Genomic DNA, 20,272 nt, shown 5'->3' on the forward strand with positions numbered 1-20,272 from the left:
ATATTTACAAGTATTTGCATTGATGCTGCAATAAATAAATAAATACATCATTTTTTCAAGCATTATACATCTTAATTTAAAATGATTTATATTAGGTACTAGTTCAGATGAAATTCTGAGTATACCCACAACATCTTTAATTTGATTTAATGCTATTACCCGCACTATATCAAAAAAGTGTTCTGAAATAATTAATTTTTTTTATCGATAGTATGCCTACTAACTTTTAAATTTTTAATGCTGTTTCATAACTTTAGTGAAACATTGAACTACAAATTAAAAAAGTAAATAAATTCTCAGTTGTTGTGTGTGATTGGTTATCAAGGTTCCTTACTTGATAAACACTTTAGTTATTAACGTAACAAGTGCGCAAAAGACGATTTCCCGCACGAGTCGTGATTGACTCTCACGAGTGGCCGGAGTTGACGGGAACGAGTGCCAATTGAGCACACGAGTGCGTACCACGAGTGTGATCGCACAGCACGAGTTACCGTCACCAGCCACGAGTGCGAGTCTATCACACTAGTGTGAGAAATCGTCGTGCACAAGTTGCGTACAAGTTTTTTCCACCCTCGGATGGTTTTGGGAGGCTGGTACTTCCTCGGGCGAAAAAGCAGTTTTCCGGAACTCGTTCGAAAAGTCTCCTTTACGAACCTCGTTACGGACCTCGCATTCGGCTCGGGCTGCAAACCTCTCGGTTCGCAAACAGACACTTTTCAAACTCGTAGGAAAACTGTTTTTACAGCATTGACCAGAAAAGCTGGTTTAATGAACCAATATGAGTTCTTGATCACCTAGTAGTATTCAAACATTGAATATCACAATTTTCTGTGCCATAAAAACCCATTATGGTGCACGGTTTTTTGCTTTTTTTAAAGGGTATATAGAACAAGAAAAAGTTTATTTCAAAGTTGTGCCTTTAAAAACACTCAATTTTTTTTTCATACGTAAGTGCAAATTTGAATGCTTGCACCTGCGATCACGTAAACTTGTAAGAGCGCCAAATCCCTCCATCAGCAGCTCACGTTCTTCAAGCCACGATAGTTCCTTACTATGCCCAAGAGTACAACTATGGGTGCAAAACGTGATTTTGCACTCTCTTTATAAAAAACGACCCACTTACCTAAGGATGAAACACAGCAAGTGCGATATAACTTACCAGAATGCAGAATCTATTTGTCATGACGATCTTTTTGTATTACAGCATTGGGGAACCGAAAGATTTTCACCGCAGACTGCTTCGATTTCTTACAGCCCCGATACTTACAAAAATCTTAGACTCTCATTGCCATAATAGCCTACCACAACAACAATAACAATAACAACAACAACTTTACTTACCTTAATTTTTTATATCGTTTCACTATTATTTCCACTAACATACACTGCAATTACAATACGCACCCATGAACTAACAATGTCTATGCAACGGCCAATAGTTGCTGCAGAAAATGCCAAATTAAAGTATAAATCAAATACTTATTGATTCAGAACATCAGTAAACACGGCAATGCATGATCTGTTCATTGACAGAGAGCTGTTAACACATCGCATGTGTTGTGGTTTGAGGTGGCACGGCAGCGGTGATAGGGTTGATTGGTCGCGCTTATGAACAAGTAGTCTAAGCGCGGAAATGACTAGTATATACTTACTGAGTATGTATTTGTTCGTAAATATCTGCGTATGTATGTGTATGTACGTAACCATATCTACACAATCGTGTTAATATTACTGTTATAAATTTAAGTTTTCTTGTGCCTTTCCTCTCTCCGACTGAATGTTTATGATTTCTTGGGAATATTAAAATTTATGAGTTAGAGTTATATCCTAAGAAATTATTTATCGTACTGACACATATAAATAAATATATTCCTACTCGCAACATCTTCATTACTTCCTAAAATTGAATAAAAACAAAAAAAAACGTTTTCAGACAATAATTTGTTAAACCTTTTTTCTCTTTTTATAACTTATGGACTCTTAAAGGATTTTGGTTATAATTTGTATAAAATTTTAGTCATAACGCATTGTAAGAAAAATGGTTGATTGTTGGCACATAATACAATTCTTATTTCTTTGAAATCCATATTGTAAGTATAAGAGGTATTAACCGCAAGGCAAAAATTAGAAACGTAAATACAAGCTAACAAACATAATACATTAATGCAGATAATTATGACAAAGAATTACTAACGAAAACCACGAAGAAAAAAATCTTAAGATTGACAATAAAGACTACAAATTCGAATATTCCACCAAAGTAAATTTTAATTCAAAGCGTTGATGTAAAAATGCTCAAAATTTTTACAAGTGATCTTGATTCCCATAAAATAGCAAAAATGAAAGAATCATGAGACAAGTATAAGTTGAATTTTGCTAACGATGAATATGACATCAGAAGAGTGAATGATTACGAAGTCCACATAGATTTAACAATAAAAATTCTGCATTAAAAAACCTTAAAGGTGTACGTTTAAAGATAGGCAACAAATAGATAAAAAAATATCAATTTTATTAAAAAAAAGATTATTAAAGGAATCATATAGTCCATTTTCTTCTTCAGTAACCTTAGAATACAAAAAAAAATATGGGAAAAATCAAGACTTTGCATTGACTTTAAAGATTAAGATATTTCAAATACCTTGGATATTAACTCAGCATTTTAGTTGATCCCTTAACGAATTAAAGATAGGCGCAAGACAGCTTGTATGATACAAGAAGGTCATTTTCAATAGACTTGCCTGCCCTTAGGATTAAAACCTGTTCCTACTATATTTCAAAGAATTCTAAGTAATATGATAAGGAAATACAATCCAAATGACTATGTAGCTGACTGCACAGACAATATTATTGTATTCTCAAAATCTTTCACAGAGCACAGAAACCATTAAACGTTGTTATTGGATGCAATACAACAAGAGGGTTTCAAATTAAAATTTTGTAAATGTACATTTGCTGCAAACTCATAAAATATTTGGGTCACATAATCAAAGATTATTCAATTACCTCGTTAAACAATAATTTGATCGCAATAAGAAATTTTCCAACTCTAAGGACGCAAAAAAATATCAGGCAATTTTTAGGTAAAGTTAGCTTTGATAATAAATTCATCTCTATAGTGGTGATACTACTTGACCCACTGCATAATTTATTAAAAGAAAATCGTCAATTTATTTGGACCGATGAATGCCAAAAATCGTTTACAAAAATTAAAGAATTACTGTGCTCTAAGCCCATACAAGAAATGTTTGATAAAAATTTGCCCATACACATCGATACAGATACGAGCTTAAAAGGCATAAGAGAAGTTTCAAAACAAAACCAACTAATCAACAAAAAAAAAACCAGTAGCCTATTTAAAAAAAAAAACTGAATGAATGCCAAGAACGAAAAAAAAGCTATAGACTTAGAAATCTTGGCAATAAAAAAGGCAGTTAGATACTAGCAGTACTGATTAATAGGTAGATCATGTACAGTGTTTTTAGATCATTAACCTTCTATGAATATCAAAGCAAGAATAGGCAAAGAATTAGAGGACTTAATGCATAACCTTTCGCAGTATGATTTCAAAATTAAATAATCTCCCGGAAAACAAAACATTGAAGCAGACTGTCTGAGTAGGAATCCAGATTTAAAACCGGATACTCATCATTTTTTTAAGCCTATCAATACAGTGAAATTGGTAGATATTTTGAACAATTAAAAAATAAATTTAAAGATACAAAAAAAATAGGTCAGTTAATTCTACAGCAAAATATGTATTATAAAAAAATAAATAAACAAAATCATTTTATTGGAGAATTCTGGTCAAGATTTTATTAAAAAACTTCATAGTTATTATTGTTACGTAGAAGTAAACCAAATTATGAACAAAATTAAACCATTCTTGATAAGTAAAAATTTAATAAAAAACATACAAGGTACTTGTAAAAATTGTAAAATTCGTATAAAAAGTAATCCAAGAGGACAGAAAAAATAGGATTATAACCTCAATTAGGACCTGCAAAAGAATCGTACGAAATTATGTCTATGGATACTGTTGGAGGATTTGGAGGTTAGTTACTCTACAAAGAAGTACTTGCATCTACTTGTTGATCATTTCACAACGTATGCATACATGCACACATTAGGTACGCAAAACACAAACGATCTTATAAAGCTATTAAAGAACGTTACAAAGGATAATAAAATTAGAATGCTTTTACCACATCGATACCCAGGGATAAGTTCTGTCGATTTCAAGCAATGTTATTTCAACCAAAATATACAAATAGTTTTTACAATGGTAAATACGTCGTTTTCAAATGCTCTAAATAAGAGGCTCAACCAGACTTTGATTAATAAAATAAGGTGTAAGATAAACATGAGTTAAATAAAAACTGGCATCGTACTAAGCGTTTGGTAACGGGTTTCCCACCATTATACCTCCTGGAAGGAAAACATATCGAAATTCTACCTAACAAACTGAAACAAGAAAAAATACAGACAGAGCTGGAAGAAGATAGACTGACCACTTTAAAAAACATTATAAAATAGCATAACTATAATTAAAAGCACTCATAAATTTTACCCAGGTAAATCAGTACATGTAGACAACGGTAACATACTAAGCAGAAAAAAATGGACGAATTGTGAATCGGCCCATTTAAAATTTTAAAGAAATTATCAAACTTTATAAATCAAATTAATACAGGATATGAAAACCCCAATTCGCACTCGTACCAGCTCTTACTACTAAAAGTACAAATTAACAATAAACAGTACTTATTCATTCTTGTCAGGGGGGGGGGAGATGTACAGTATATAAATTGTAATTGACATTTTGATTGTATCACGCATGCGTGAGCATCAAGGCTCTAACAATAATACGAAAGCTAAAACGAGTGTTGTACGGACGAGTAGTCCAAAGCACACCTTCGTCTCATAACATTCGATAGTATACTAGTATTAATCAAGTGCGAGGGTTAATATGATAGGCATAAATGCTAACATTGAAGCCAAAGCCTGAGCGACAACAAGAGTCAGTTAAATGTATAGTATATACTTGGTTACATTCAAAAGAGAGAAAAACTCGTGTTGTCGCTTGCTTTGGCTGTGCGCTCAGCTACATAGCTATAGTCGACATTTCCACTTCTCTTCTCATAGGCACACATTTGGTGTACCCCTTCCATGTCTCCCCAAAGTGTGCGCATATATGCTCATTTCTACTCAAATGAATGCTGCTTTTCGTACGCGCACGCTTTTCGATACGAGATTTACACTCTCGAAAAATGTGCGTCTGGTTCGACGGCTGATCGTGACAGGTCGTTCCGATCAGTGCCAAAAAGTCGTCTTGCATCGTAGCATTGGAGTTAGCAATCTTTCTACTCATCTCTGGTGCTTTCTACGGTAGATTTAGGAAGTACCCGTAGCGAATATCACACTGTTTGAAAAAGTACTGCGTGATTTTAAGTAGAAGCCTTTACAAACCATACGTAGTAAAAATTATGGTTTGCAGCTAACATAACGGTAAGACCACTTTTTGTTAAGGCTAAGCCTAAAAAAATATTTATTTTAGCATTCTTAGATTTTCACATACGATTTTTCGTATTTAAATAACTTTTTGTCTCATATTAGTCAGTAAAGCTGTAGCATATAATTAAAAAACACAACAGCAGCTCAATGGACTTTTGGTTCCTGGTGAAATTGGCTGAAATTATTATAAATTGTAGATGATGATTTTCTGAACAAAAACTTTCACAGGCGCAAGTCCCGAAAATGGACAGTTTTTAATTAAATAACTATTGAAGTCGCCGATATTACAAAGGTTAGTTTGACAGGCAATGCAGTACAGTCAATAGATGTAGCTTGACTAATGTACATAAGTAGATAAGCTAGGATAGCTCTGAACTCAACCCCCCTAGAGTGGTAGGGGGGAGGACGAGCTCGTGCTATCGTACGAGTGCTTTCGACGGTGGTGGTGGGGGTAGAGGAATAGTGCGCCAGCTCGCGCTACTGTACGAGGGCTTCAGGGCGCGTTGAAGGGAGAAACCACTTGACCAAGTTCTTTTTTCCTCTTGCTCCGATGTAAGATTTGTGGATGAGGACACTGCGTGCATGAGCTATATCTTCTAACTCTTACCTTAGACAGCTCGTGCTGTAAATTGAGGGCTTCAAGACACGGTGTAGGGGAAAATCACATGTACAAGTTATTTTTTTCTCTCGCTCAGATGTAAAGTTTTTTGATGGGGACACTGCGTGCATGAGCTCTCTCTCTTTTTGCCTTTGTCTTACATTCGTAGATAGGGAAATATGATCGTCCTCTTGCATGAGGTTCCTTCCAAGCTCTCTAAAGTAGTAGATGGAGGAGCTGCAACGATAAAAAGTTATTATAGTACAAAATATATCCAAACAAAAATTACACAAGCTGATTGAACATTTAATAACTGTTATTATTAACAGTTTTCTATTAATACACACATGTTCTACAAATTGTTAAACAATACACTGAAAAGTTTTCTTAGTCTCTCACGAAATTAATTAAATTTTTTTTACTGCGTATCATTTTTCTACTACCAGTATCACTTCTGGCAATTTTTGAGTAGAACGCGTTGATGTGGTTAAGTCAATCAATGGTACTTGTTGATCACTGTCAAGTACTGGAGAATATGCCACCAAATCATCGTTCATAAGAGTGATGGCAGTAGCAGTAATAGGCATTCTTAAATCCAACGCTGTTACTAGTGAGCGATGTTCAAGTGAGCTTTTTTAATGTACGTTTGACGTTTGAATAATATCTGTCAAAGAAACCTATGTGTGATAAACGTCCTCAAGAGACGTTCACTGGCATGTAGTAGTACCCTATTGAAGAAAGTGGTACTACAGGATGGTTTGCATTAATTTTCTGTATAAAATCATATTTTGGGTATTAAATATGGATGAGGAATAAGTGTGGGATCGTATGTGATAAATGTGAGCGTGACGTTATAAATGTAATTAGCATAGACAGTAGAAAGTTGTTCTGAAATCACTGGAAGGTCCGATGAAAGCGCATAGTCTTGTACTAGCCAGCCTATATATTATTTCTATTGTATTGTGCCATAATATATTACTTATTATTGTTAACTCATTAATTAATAATTAAAATAATACCTAATCAACGCAGGTATACTCATTTCCACGATAATTGCACTACCTTCGTACACAATATTGTTTTATAGGAGGTATTTGTATATTAAAAATTATATTGTTCGTCGTATGATTTCATAGAAGTATTGCTTCATACTTGGGTACCTACGCACCCACTGTCCACTGATTTTTTATCAAATATTTGAAGATACAAATTGACGTCATTAGGTAAATCATGTTCAGTGTCATCATACTCAACTACTGTGTTGTAGCCTTCTAAAGTACTATCCAAAGAAACATAAACGTCATTAGTGTTACGACTCTTAGGTGTTATGACTCATAGGACATCATAAATAATGGATGGCTGTAATAGTAAAGATTTATGAGCATGTTGTTTTCTCTTCTGCATGCGTTCATCGAACTTCTTTTGACCAACTAAGGGTATAGACATACAAAAAGTAATAGTTCTCTTGCTTTTTTGAATGATCTCTTAAAGAGGATCAGTGATTAATTTAAATTTTTCATCGATGGCTTTGTCAAAAAATAATCTTTCATTTTTTAACAATTTTTGCTTATGTCTTATAGCTTTTCTTGACTTGTCAATCTGCTAAAGAATTTGTTTTTCCTGACGAAATGCAGACATGTTGTTTATTTGCTGAATATAACAAGACTAAAATAACTTCAAAGTGTGTGTGTTATATTTATAGCGAAATAATCAAACCCTTTGCTATATCTACCCTCCTCATCATCTTTATCCTTATCCATCACGATAAATCCATGTTTTTCATATTTCCAACATTTTATGCATAAGTTTCTTAATTCTGCAAAAAATATGTTCGTATTTACATGATCATAATAAATATACTTTAAATTCATATTGTTGTGTAAGAATATTGCAAATAGATTAACATTATCTCGAATCAAATGTTTTGTAACTTGTGCGTAAGATTGACAGATAAAAACAATCAACCTTTTTGTGTGTCTTCCCATACAAAAAAATGTTTTAACATTATCTTGCTTTTCACACGCTATATCGTAAAAAATCTAATAGAATTAAGGAGTGCTTTGTCTGGCGCTATTACAACTTCATGTTCACTAAATAAAATAAATTCAATTCTCTTAATAGGTGTTAACAGCTCCTTTAAGAACTTGTATTTTGGTTAATTTAATGATTTTAAATAAAGATATATATTTTTAAATCTTAATTCATTAGGATAAGTTATTTAACAAAGTTAGCTGTTCTTTAACTGTGTCTTTCCATAGTTTGAAGGACTAAAAAAAAACAGCCCTAATAGTGTTAGGAAGTAGATCTCTATGCCGTTTTTGTTTTTTTCTTTTGTTTAACAAATATGTCAAGATTTTCAAACGGAAGTTTTATTTTTTGCTTAGTAAAAATCATGTTGACTACGCAATGACTCACGTACAACTCATTGTTCAAGTTGTAAATAGGGTATTTTTTATAGTTTAAGATCATTTACAATCGAGCTATTAGGCAGTGATGATCATTCACCGAAAAAAAGGTTGTGGAGTGATTAACAGACTAATCAATAGTTTACCTGTAGAACTACATATACCAGATTATCTATACTGCGGTCCGGGATTCAAGTTGTCTAAAAGACTTGCTTGCAGTGATCCTGGCATCAATTCTCTGAATGAAGGTTATAATCAGCATGATATAGCAGAATCTTGAAGATATTACGACTAGAAACGTAGCAGACAAAATTTTTGCAGAAAGTGCTTGGCAATACTTTAAAGCAAATGATTCAAGCATTGGTAAGAAGGATGCTGCTTTGGTGTAACTGGTGTAATGAAAGTCAAATCAAAACCTGAACTGGGCTTATCTAAGAATAAGACGAAAAAATTGTGAAAAAAAAGATTGATTGGTAGTTACTTTGAAAAAATTCATGTAAAGTACTAAAAAGTCTATGGTTCACAGTAAATATGCTCGCAAAGTTGTAAATTAGGCTTTAAGGGGGGCTTGAGACGCTATAAAAAAAGGTGGTGGTAAAAAAATGTTTCAACACATCGTATTTTACCTATACCCCCAAAAATTGGTGGTTTTTTACCCTATGTTATCCCTGCGTTTGCAGGTCTAAGTGCAGTAGGTGCTATTGCTAATGGAGCGAGCAGTATATATAAGGCAATTAATGGAGCCAAACAAGCTTTAAAGATGGAAGAAATTCTAAACATTCAGTCAAGTGTTGCATTTAATTAGTCAATTGCACACTATAGAGTTCTTGTTCATCAACCATACATTTCATCGGCATTTAATAATAGTGATGAAATTCGTATCACGATTCAACATTAAGATTTATGCCTGTTACCTTTGCACAGTGCTCTACATATTCGTGGGAGGCTCACATTGACAATGATGCTGTAGTTATACGAATCACATTAGTTAATAACGCTACTTGTCATTTGTTTGAAGAAGTACGTTACAAACTCAACGGCATTGAAATAGATAAATGCAAGAATGTTGGCATAACAATATTAATGAAAGGCTGGTGTCACACTATCCCTCTCAAAGTTCAATGGTAGAAAACGCGGGCTGGTTAGATATTGCAAAGACAAGCAAACTGATAAAAGATGCAGGTCTTTTTGACGTTTCCATACCTTTGAGCACGATACTCAGCTTTGCTGAAGACTATCGTAAAGTTGTTGTAAACGCAAAGCATGAATTGATTCTCATAGGATCGAGAAATGACTTAAAGAAAGTCATATAAACAGCTGCCGATAATGCTTACGAGGATTTAAAAATCTTATTGATTCGTATAAAATGGCTCACGCCTTATGCCAATGCGTCAGACAGGCAAAAAATTTGTCTGCTTGATGTGATTGCAAACAACTGACCTCTTTCTATGAGTTTTCGTAATTTGGAGCTGTATGAGTACCCTCTCCTCCCATCAACTTCAAAACACGTTTTGACTGTCAAAACATCAAATCAGCTTGAAAAACCATGCTTCGTCATTTTGGGATTTCAAACAAACCGTAAAGGTCAAAAAGCACTGAGTGCTAGCCGCTTTGATCATTGTGGCATGGGTAATGCTAAATTACTCTCAACTTACAGTATTATCCCTACGGCAATCTTAATCTTAGTATTTACAATAATTAGTTTGCATTACTTTACAGTCTGTATACAAATTTTCAAAATTCATACTATGGTAAAAAAATAGAACGTATGCTTGATAAATAAGATTTTATTACACACATGCCCTTCATCGTTATTGACTGCTCAAAACAAAATTAAGCTTTGAAGAGCGCACTTGTCAATGTGCGTTTGGAATTCGAGTCAAAAGATAATTTCCCACCAAGAAGAGCTGCATATTATCTGATGTTACATGAAAGTGTAGTTTAATATAATCCTGTGAGTAGAGACGTGAAAAAACTCGTCTAGAGTTGTCTGGGGATTAAAATATTTTAGCATTAGTCATTTAAGTTAGTCTTCTATCTTGATGGAGTATGTAGTAGACATGCAGGGCTTCAAGAAGCCTGGTAATGATTATGTGCTAAAAGAGTTAGCAATTCTTTCGCCTAATGAAAATGTTGAGCCATGTGTTTTTCTCTTTAAGCCACCATCTTCGTAGCGTAAACTAAGTGATAAATACAAACGATTGAATTTATGTCTTGAGCTCAACTATTACTCAAATATTATGTACTAGATTGGCGATCAGGCAATATAAACTACACAGAAATTGGCAACGTGCTCCAAGAGAATCTTGAAGATGCTTCAAATGTTCTTGTGATCGGTGAGATAAAGTAAAAACGAGCATATATACACACACACACACATCCATGGAGTGCTTGAACTCTTGCCTTACATCAAAAGCAAGGAACAGAGAGCACTTTGCGGAGCAAGATAAATATATCCATGTTAAATTAGGTAAGAGCAAGAAGAGGAAGCTCATGCACAGTTTTCTTATCCACAAATCTTACAACGGGGCGAGAGAGAAAAAAGAACTTGCTTACGGGTTTTTCCCTCCACCGTGCCCTGGAGCCCTAGTATAACAGCAAGTGCTCCTCCTTCCCCCTACCACCCTAGTGGGGTTGAGTCCAGAACCAGCTTAGCTTATCTACTTACAGAGATATGATTGAAAATGGTTATGTCGAGTGCATCTACCGTTCTGAACCATGAATAAGCGAGGTACAAGATTACTATAGTTCAAACAATAATAGCTTTAGCTCATTTGCATTATTATTTTAAATGGGAAATCGACTATTTCTACTTCGAAAAAGCGCATATTGTATAATGAATTGATAAAGAGTGATTTTATTATTTTTTCAATATAAATGCAAGCCAAAATTACTCAATCAGGTTTATTATAATAAGTTGTCACAGTTATTATTATGCAAATAGATAAGCTGACCCTACTATCTAACAAATAAGTTATTAAAGGAGTGTTAACATTATTATTACTAGTTAAATCTATTTAGTAAGTTCTTATAATTAGATAAATCGCTTGGTGATAGTAAATAGTTTTCTCATCTTATGAACTAATTATTTTATTTGTGCTATTGCTTACAGGTACAGTCAGCTTAGATCTTGACACCATCACCACTTTCTCATCCTGTTTCTAAGACCTACTACTTGAAGATCTTGCGTTATCTTAAACCTCTTCTTGTGGCGATGATTATTGATTCCCAGACATATGAATAAGTTTTGCTAAGACAAATAACCATCTCTTAGGACACATAATACTTTTGTTCTTACAACTTTTCTTTCAAAAAATGATAAAAATATATTAATTGAAAAAATTATAAGGACATTGCTAAGATTTACTAGCGTCAAAGTTAAAGTGATGTTATAAAAAACTACATAATAAAACTTTATATCAAATCTTGAAACTTATTAAACCATTCTAATTTATTTTTAATGTAAATAATTAAATTTTATTTTCTCAACTGTTGTAAGTGACAATGTAAGCATATCGATTGTTACATAAAGCAGCATAAGTATTTATCGCTGAGTATTAGCTATATTTTGCCAAAATTCAAGGGGAAAAAATCTTATTTGTCAGACATTAGGCCAAACACTTGGCCAGACTTTGAGCCAGACATTTAGCCAGACAAGCGCCGCCAATGGATCACTTGCATATTATAGTTGAACAAACCAACCTTATATAGTGCCATCAACCCATCAGTCTTACTTTCAAAATGTGGTGAGTGAGAAACTACTTTTTGACTAGGTTTTGAGCCTTAAATGTATACACAAATTGCAGATTGGAATGTGGAAATTCTGTTGCGATATAAGTGATGAAAGCTCGAATACATCTCCAACGTTTTTATGTGGACTCAGAGTTAGAATATACAAACTTAGTATTTGCAGAACGAGGGCAAAAAAAAAAGTAAATAAAAGGCACAACACTTGATGAAAGCAACATTTTATTCTGGCTTTTATAATTAAAGGAGAAAGAGCGTTATTTTTTACATCAATATGGACCATTTTATTGTTGAATTTACTCGAAGCATCATCTTAGTCAGTGACATCGAAATCACGCATATGCATATGGGCTTGTTTATGTAGCCAACTCTCATTATTTGCGTACTAGATTTACAGTTCCTTTTACATTTACAATATACAATCTTTAGTGCCTAAGAACTTATGTCGATTGGCAGGAAAAAGATCAACATTTTTTACATAAAAACGGACCATTTGATTACTGTATTTCGATTATTTTCGAAAACTTACGCGTACTTAAGCCATTATCTTTATCAATTACGTTGAAAACACTCATGTGTATGTGAAAACTAACTCTGATTAGATAAGCAGCATTGGCTCAGTGGTAGGCATGCTTGTACCTGATACAACGCTGTTCTAGGGGTTGTAGCTAGGATTCCTGGTGAGTGCTGATTTTTTCAAAAACTGTTACTTCTAGAAAGAGTTTCTATGCAACCCTGGCTTTTAGGGGTGGATTTTTCCGTAGAATTTTTCTTCAGAGTAATTCCGTGGTTTTTTTCTTTCTTTACAGGTCTTGGGGCCATTGTGGATGCAAAACAGTGTTAGGGCTGTAAGTAGGGATTAGCAGATCCAACGCCAGGAAAGAATCGCCGGTCTTACCAGTGAGGAGTTGTCCCTAAAACATGGGGCTTCTCTGAGGATGCTAATTAGTCTGGATCTGATGTTTTGGCAGAGAGCTCAGGATTAACCGGTGAGCAGTGGACATCCTGAAATACGGCATCTTCTCCAAGGAAAGGCTATATAGTGGCGAGTGAGCTAGATTAACCATTAGTGAAGACAGTGCCAGCTTAACTGGCAAGGTGTTTTACCAAAGATACTCACACTGAGCCGGTAGTATAATAAAGGTAATTTATCAATTAAAAGTTTGGAAATGAATTCGGAAATACATCCCCTTTACATAGGTCGTGAGTGAGTAGCTTCAGTGATGTCAATAGGCTGTCACAGTAACCCGATAAAAAAAAAAAAAAAAAAAAAAAAAAACTAGCTGTGATTATTAGCGTTATATGTTCGAAGTTCGTTTTATATTCACAATACACTACTGTAAGTGCCTAAGGAATTATTTCAATTATTAGGAAAAAATTTTCTTGACTACAAAAGATAATTGTATTATTGTGACACACAGTTTGACTGTGTTCATAACCTGTACACAAAAAACAAATGACAAAGTATAAAGTGCGAGGTCCAGCATCGTTTTTGATGATGGTTGACGTCTCCACTGATCGATTTATTAGTGAGTTAGACGGAGCAACAACGAATATATCTAGGTTGCGTGAAAGGATATATTAAACGATTAACCATCAAGTATGACAAACTGACTATAACAATTTACTCGTTTTCTTTTGAATTGGTCGGAAATTACATAAAAAATAACGTGCTTGTTGCGCAAAAGCCATGCAGACTCCAGTTATCAGACACCGAAACTGCCAGTGGACGAGCAATCCTAATCTCTTTCAAGAATGTCTACAAAGAACAAAGACTTGACCAGCGAGACCTCATGTCGCCAGTAAGCTCCACATCCCAATCCAGCTTTTCTAACCATAAGTCCTGCATGAGAATTTTAGGAACGATGATCACAGGAGCCAAAAATCCAAGATAATCATATATTCCCGCCATATCTGACAAAACGACCCTCTCTAGTCACCCGTATCGATGATTCAGAAAGCTCCACATAAAGAAAAATTCATCTACGCGAGAACTCCACTTCAATCCCAGCGTTAAGACCGTTTCATCTCGCTCAACCGGAACCTCAGCCTCATGGACCCCCTCTAATTCATCAAGTAAGTCCTTTGCATTAGAGGCCCACTTATACAATTCTATTCCTGTACTAGCTAATAACTTAATTAACTCATCACGACAACTCACAGACTGTGTTAAGGTATCAGCGGTAGATAATATATCTTCAATATAAACCTGCGAATGAAGTATAGCAGCTGCCTGTGGATAAGAAGACTCACCCTCTTTGGCTAATTAAAGCCAAGTGCGAATTGCCAAAAATGTCGCAGAAGCAGTGCCGTACGTCAATGTCAGCAACTGGAAGACCTGAACCAATTGCGAGGGGCTTGATCCCCAGAGGATATGCTGCCACTTATGATCCTCAGGATGTGCGAGAATCTGATAGAACATCTTAACGATGTCTATTACAAACACATATCGATAAAAAAACCAATGAATTATCAAGGCAGAAGTGTTGACCTGCAATTTTGGTCCTAAATAAAGGAGATCATTAAGTGAACAACCATTAGAATACCTCTGGGAAGCATTGAAGACAACTCTGATCTTACGTCGTCATTATGTGACCCAATTCTTTATACTGACTCATAAATTTGGCATAGGCTGCCCCAATTTTCTCAGATCTTGACCTACGCTTTTCCGAACGTACTAAACATGCAAAAGCAATTTCCTTAGAATTGCATGACAAATCACGAGAATGAAGGGGTTAACGAACAACAAAGCGACCCGGACTATCATTAGTAGTAGTTTCCTTAAAGTAGTTTTCGCAATATTCATTCTCAGTCAACAATATTGGCTTGCACAGAACCTCCTCTATTTCCAAAAATTAAGAAATCAGAGCCCCCAATCTATCAACAACTCGTACGTGATAAGCCTGAGCAGACGACGACTGTTCAGTGAGACCTGGAACCGATCCAGTCAGAACCCATCCTAAGACAGTGATCTGAGCTACAGGTGAATCAGGAGGTCCACGACGAAGCCCTTCCCCGTGGATGTCAGCATACACATCAACGCCCAGAATTGCGTCGATACGACCAGGCAACGAATATCTTTCATCCACCAAATGCAGAACATTCAAGTATTGACTATTAGGTATCTCTACTACTCTTGAGGGAAGCAAGCGGAATAACTCGCTTAATACGATAAACCGACATTCAACTGAAAAATAAGGATCGAATCCCAAAGTCCATACCGCAGTAACTTCTTTTGAAGCCTATGCGCAAATCGCCGAGCCTACTCCAGAAATCGATATCGAAGCCCTACGATAAGGAAGCAACAAACACGAAGCAATGCGATCAGGCAAAAACGGCTCAGCAGCAGGATCAATGAGCACCCAAATTATTAGCAACTCACCATGCTGATTAAGAATAGTTGTGCTGGTGGTGGCCAACAGCACTACAGCACTCGGCCACCAATGGACGCGGCAAAAGCAAGGGCAGATCCCTCCAAATGAACAGTCTTCCCACCAATGGCCCAGCTCGATGAAACTGTCCGAGCCTGATGGGCTGCAGCCTCCAACGAAGCATGTCCCAAATCAGCTGAACTCTGCATGTGTAGCAAGAAGTGATGACGTTTGCCACAATGATTGCAATTCCACTTCGAGAGACAGTCGGCCATGCGGTGAACTTTAGCCAGGCAATTTAAACAAAGCTGTTCTTTCTTACAAAACTTAAAATGCAATGGTATTTCTTATTCGTGAAACTTATCACACATATACAAATTATGATTATCTTTAAAACATATACATAATACATTCGAATGTTCACGACCTATATGAGCGACAATAACTCGAGATTAATTCTTTGTAGTTATAAAATTCTTCTTGATTTTTCTGTGACACGTTTCAGGACTCTTTCATACCTGAATCGAGCTTACGAACTACACAGTGAACTACAAAATGGTTACACTGATCAATAGGCCAGTCCAAACCAACGAGAGCCTCCACAGCTTCCTCAGCGCAATCAACTACCTTTGAGAGATCCTCAGCATAACGAGAACGAACTTTAGGCAACTGAATCAACCTCTCCAAATGAGTAGCAAGATGAAGTCATCGATTATCAAAACGCCTCAGCAAGTGCTCCCAGGTGACACTATAATTAGCCTTAACGACTGCCAGTCCCTTCAATCGTTGGGTGGCCGTACCCTGCACTAAATTTAGCAAGTGCTGTAATTTGCAACGCCCAAAATACACGCCTTCATATGCGAATGAGCCTTCATAGCAGCCTCGAAGTGCTGTTTAAAACTTTTTCAATCCTCTTAATGACCGGAAAACGTGGGTAGCGACAATTCCAGCAACGCAGAATTCACCGAATCACCCGAAAATACTGGAGGATTACTCGTCGGAACTGGTGAAACAGTCTTCAGCATTTTAATTTTTGCCTATATAACAGCACGTGTCTCCACATATGCGTTTTCCGTGCACGAATAAGCGTCTTGATCGAAATATTCATGTTTTCCAAAAAGGGATTCGTAGTCTAAAATAGCATAATTTTCAACTACAAACGTCAACCAATACTGCTTTAATAATTTTGCTCGAGACTCAAAATATTCAATAGTTTGTTTAGCAGTACTGATCTTCTTGAAGGTGTTGCATGAAAAATTCAAAATTAAATTTACTCGTTTTAATTGCTCAGTCATTTCCTTTTCAGCCATTGTGCTATTCAATAATACTTTCGAGTTTCACGATTACAAAGAATTAACATGAAAACAATTATTTCAAGCTCAACGAATGTTTAATAAAAGCGCTTAAAATACAACGATATGTACGATATGTATAACTCAAGAGTCAAATTCGCAAGTTGAAAGAACGAAATCAACACAGGACACATATATTTCGAATATAACGTGTGCCGTGATAATGAACGTGCTCAAAACACAATGATAAGTATAGCGCAAATCTTGTCGAAACAAAAACAATACATAAACTTCTGCTGAGCCCGCAGATATACTTAGCTATTTTAATATAGTGTACGAACTCCCATGAGTTCACAATAATAGTTGACTTTGGATAGGTGAAAGCCTCACGTTGACAAGTTCTCCAGCGATGAAATGTAAATACGCTGTAGAGGTGACAGCGATGTCGAATATGACTGCTTGGTTTCGCCTCTCGTCTTTGTTGTGAAATAGCGCTCGATGTTTATGTCGTGTAAGCCAAAGATCAACAAGACGACTTCTCCCACATGCCCCAGCAACAAAGAAAGAAGTATCCAATGGCATCCAGCGATCCAAAAATCTGTTTTCAAAATCCGCTTCAGTTACACAAGTTTAACGCAGCCTTAACACGATGCATTACTCCTCCCACAACGTAACCACACTCTGCTACCATCTTATGTTGACATCTCCATTAATCGATTTATTAGTGAGCGAGACGGAGCAACAACGAATATATCTTGGTTGCGTGAAAGGATATATTAAACGATTAACCATCAAGTATAACAAACTGACCATAACAATTTATTCGTTTTCACTTGAATCGGTCAGAAATTATATGAAAAATAACGTGCTTGGTCACTCACTTCCTCATATGGATTTACAGTAAAGAAACAAAAAATACCTGCTTTCTAATTGGCTTTTTGTTTTCTTTCTCGCCTCTAAACTGTGTACATACGACAATCGATTTACCTCTTTGTACTGGCACGCAGCTCTCGTGCCCCTCGAAGTGGCCGATGGCTTGACTTGGAGGACCATCAGCAGCGTCAAACGATCAGAGGCAGCAACTCCACAACGAAGAGTTCCTTGGCTGGTGTCGACCCCTTCGAGATGCAGTCCAACCTCGAAGAAAAAGTCTGTCTCACCAAGTCGAAAATAATGCTCCGATGAGCACGATAGAAGAAGCACTAAGAGCAGCCAGGCCATACATCTACTTACTTCATTGGCCCGTACCGAACTAACTGTCGCTGCCTCGCCGCGCAATACTATGCCCTGATATTCCTCCTACTCTTTGTACCGCTGGTGATATTTCGGCAAGCCGAGAGACCACGCACTCGATACCAAACGACAGCCATACTTATGTATACACTCTCTCTCTTCCTACAACACAACATGGACGCAAACTAATCGGAAAAAACACACACACCTCCCAACAAAGATATATTTGTTACTATTTAATTAATTCACATATTTTTTAAAATGTATACCTGAAGAAGTGGAAAACTCATAGTGTTCCACATGTGGCGGGTTTTTTTGATTTTCGATTTCAAAAAAAAATGGAAGTTTTATCGATTTTTTCAATAACAAGCGTTTCGCATGATGGGGGCTCTAAAAGACTTTAATTGATATTTCAGTTAATTATAGATACAAAGAACAATTTTTATTATTATTTCTAATTATATTGTCCTTTTTTTACAATATTATTCTCCAGTATTTGTTTTGAATTCATTTTGCTTCCCTCCCCTTCTGTACATTGTATTAAGACAATCGCGAGAAGCGACGACGACAATAGCTGGGATTTCTAGGTACAATGGCATCTCGTAAAGAGTATGGTCCGCTTATACAAATGAGCTATGCTACTTTCATTGAACTATAATTAACTTATATTGCACTTATTAATAGTCAAGAACGGTGGATACACTCAACAAAATTCTTTTTGATCACATCTCTGTACATTGAACGAGCTACTTCCATTGACTGTACCTACTGCGTCGCCTGTCAAACTATCCTTTGCAAAATCGGTGACTTGAACAATTATTTACTTAAAAACTGTCCATTTTCGGGACTTGTGCGTGTGGAAACTTTAGTTCAGCAAATCATAATCCACAGCGTGTATTAATTTTAGCCAATTTCAGTGGGAACCAAAAGTCCATTGAGTTGCGGCAGGGTCCTTTAACTGAAATGATTGAGACATACCGACAAAAATAATTATTTTTCGTCATTCAAAAATTTGAGTATGCGAATTTTAAGTAAATAGCAGCAAAGTTGCCAAGGCTTCGTCTGCTTCCTTAAACTCATTATGGTACGCTCCCACGTGAATTGTTAAATACCTTATTTTTAATTTAACATGAGTATTCATGGATATAATTAGGAGATACTTTCTTTGTAAGTCAACGAAGAAGATGTTTCGTGACAAATTATTTAATGATAGGAGCATGATATAAAAATACAAATATGGCATTTTGCATTTATTTGAGTTAACTGTACAGTAACTAACAAAATAACCATTTAACGGGTTTCCTAAAAGGTTACTACATGGCCGACGTACACCAATAGAGAGGGATTGGACTATGCACAACCATCACCTCAATTTTTTGTTTTCCGACTGTATCTTGAAAAGAAAAGATGGAAAAAAGAAAAAAAAATTGTATCTTTATTCAATCTAATATGTTTGGAAAATTATTATGGAGGTGAATCAGATATTCAAAAAAATTTTGTTACGACATAACCTCTCAAAATAAGAAAAACAGTTGTATCTCAAAAAGGAAGCTAGATAGGCTAAAATTAATTACACGTATAGAAAAAAGGTGTTGAGGTTCAAAAATGTTTTAAAGCTACATCCTTCATATCCTACGAATAAATTGATTTTCTATTCTCTATCATGTATTATCAGAGAAATTGTTACGTGACCAAAACCTTTATTTTTATTATTAATTTTAAGATCAGTAGATATTAGTTAAGCACGGATGATTTTATTATTTAATAATAACTATTCATAGAAAACAAATTAAATGAAAAACTACAACTTCACAATAGAAAATATCTATTGTTTTTCTTAATCTCAAAAAGATAGAGTGAACTATTATACTTTTATGGAAGCCAAAATTAAAAAAAAATTTTATTTGTAGCATACAAAGATTCCAACAAGAATTTATTGTACACTATAACGTAATATCGAATGCACGAATAGTAGTTTTGAATAAAAGGAATTTTCGTCCCTCGTAATAGGACAAAAGTACCTTCTTTCGGCTCAGTATGGTAAAATTTTTTTTTAATCCTGCATTAAAAGACCAACAATTCGTACATGTATTGCATATACCATAGCAAACA

At 35.4% G+C, this 20,272-nt stretch overlaps 1 protein-coding gene across 1 annotated transcript in view; it reads left to right on the top strand.

Moving 5' to 3' along the window:
* The window catches only part of LOC106641746 (G protein-coupled receptor Mth2), a 486,490-nt gene that overhangs the window by 20,659 nt on the left and 445,559 nt on the right, over nucleotides 1-20,272 (top strand). The gene's annotated exons all lie outside the window — the stretch shown is intronic.

The sequence above is a fragment of the Copidosoma floridanum genome, unplaced genomic scaffold, assembly GCF_036245765.1.
Source record: "Copidosoma floridanum isolate Cflo_tuat_1 unplaced genomic scaffold, Cflo_Japanese_pri ptg000034l, whole genome shotgun sequence".
Classification (NCBI taxonomy): Eukaryota; Metazoa; Arthropoda; class Insecta; order Hymenoptera; family Encyrtidae; genus Copidosoma; species Copidosoma floridanum.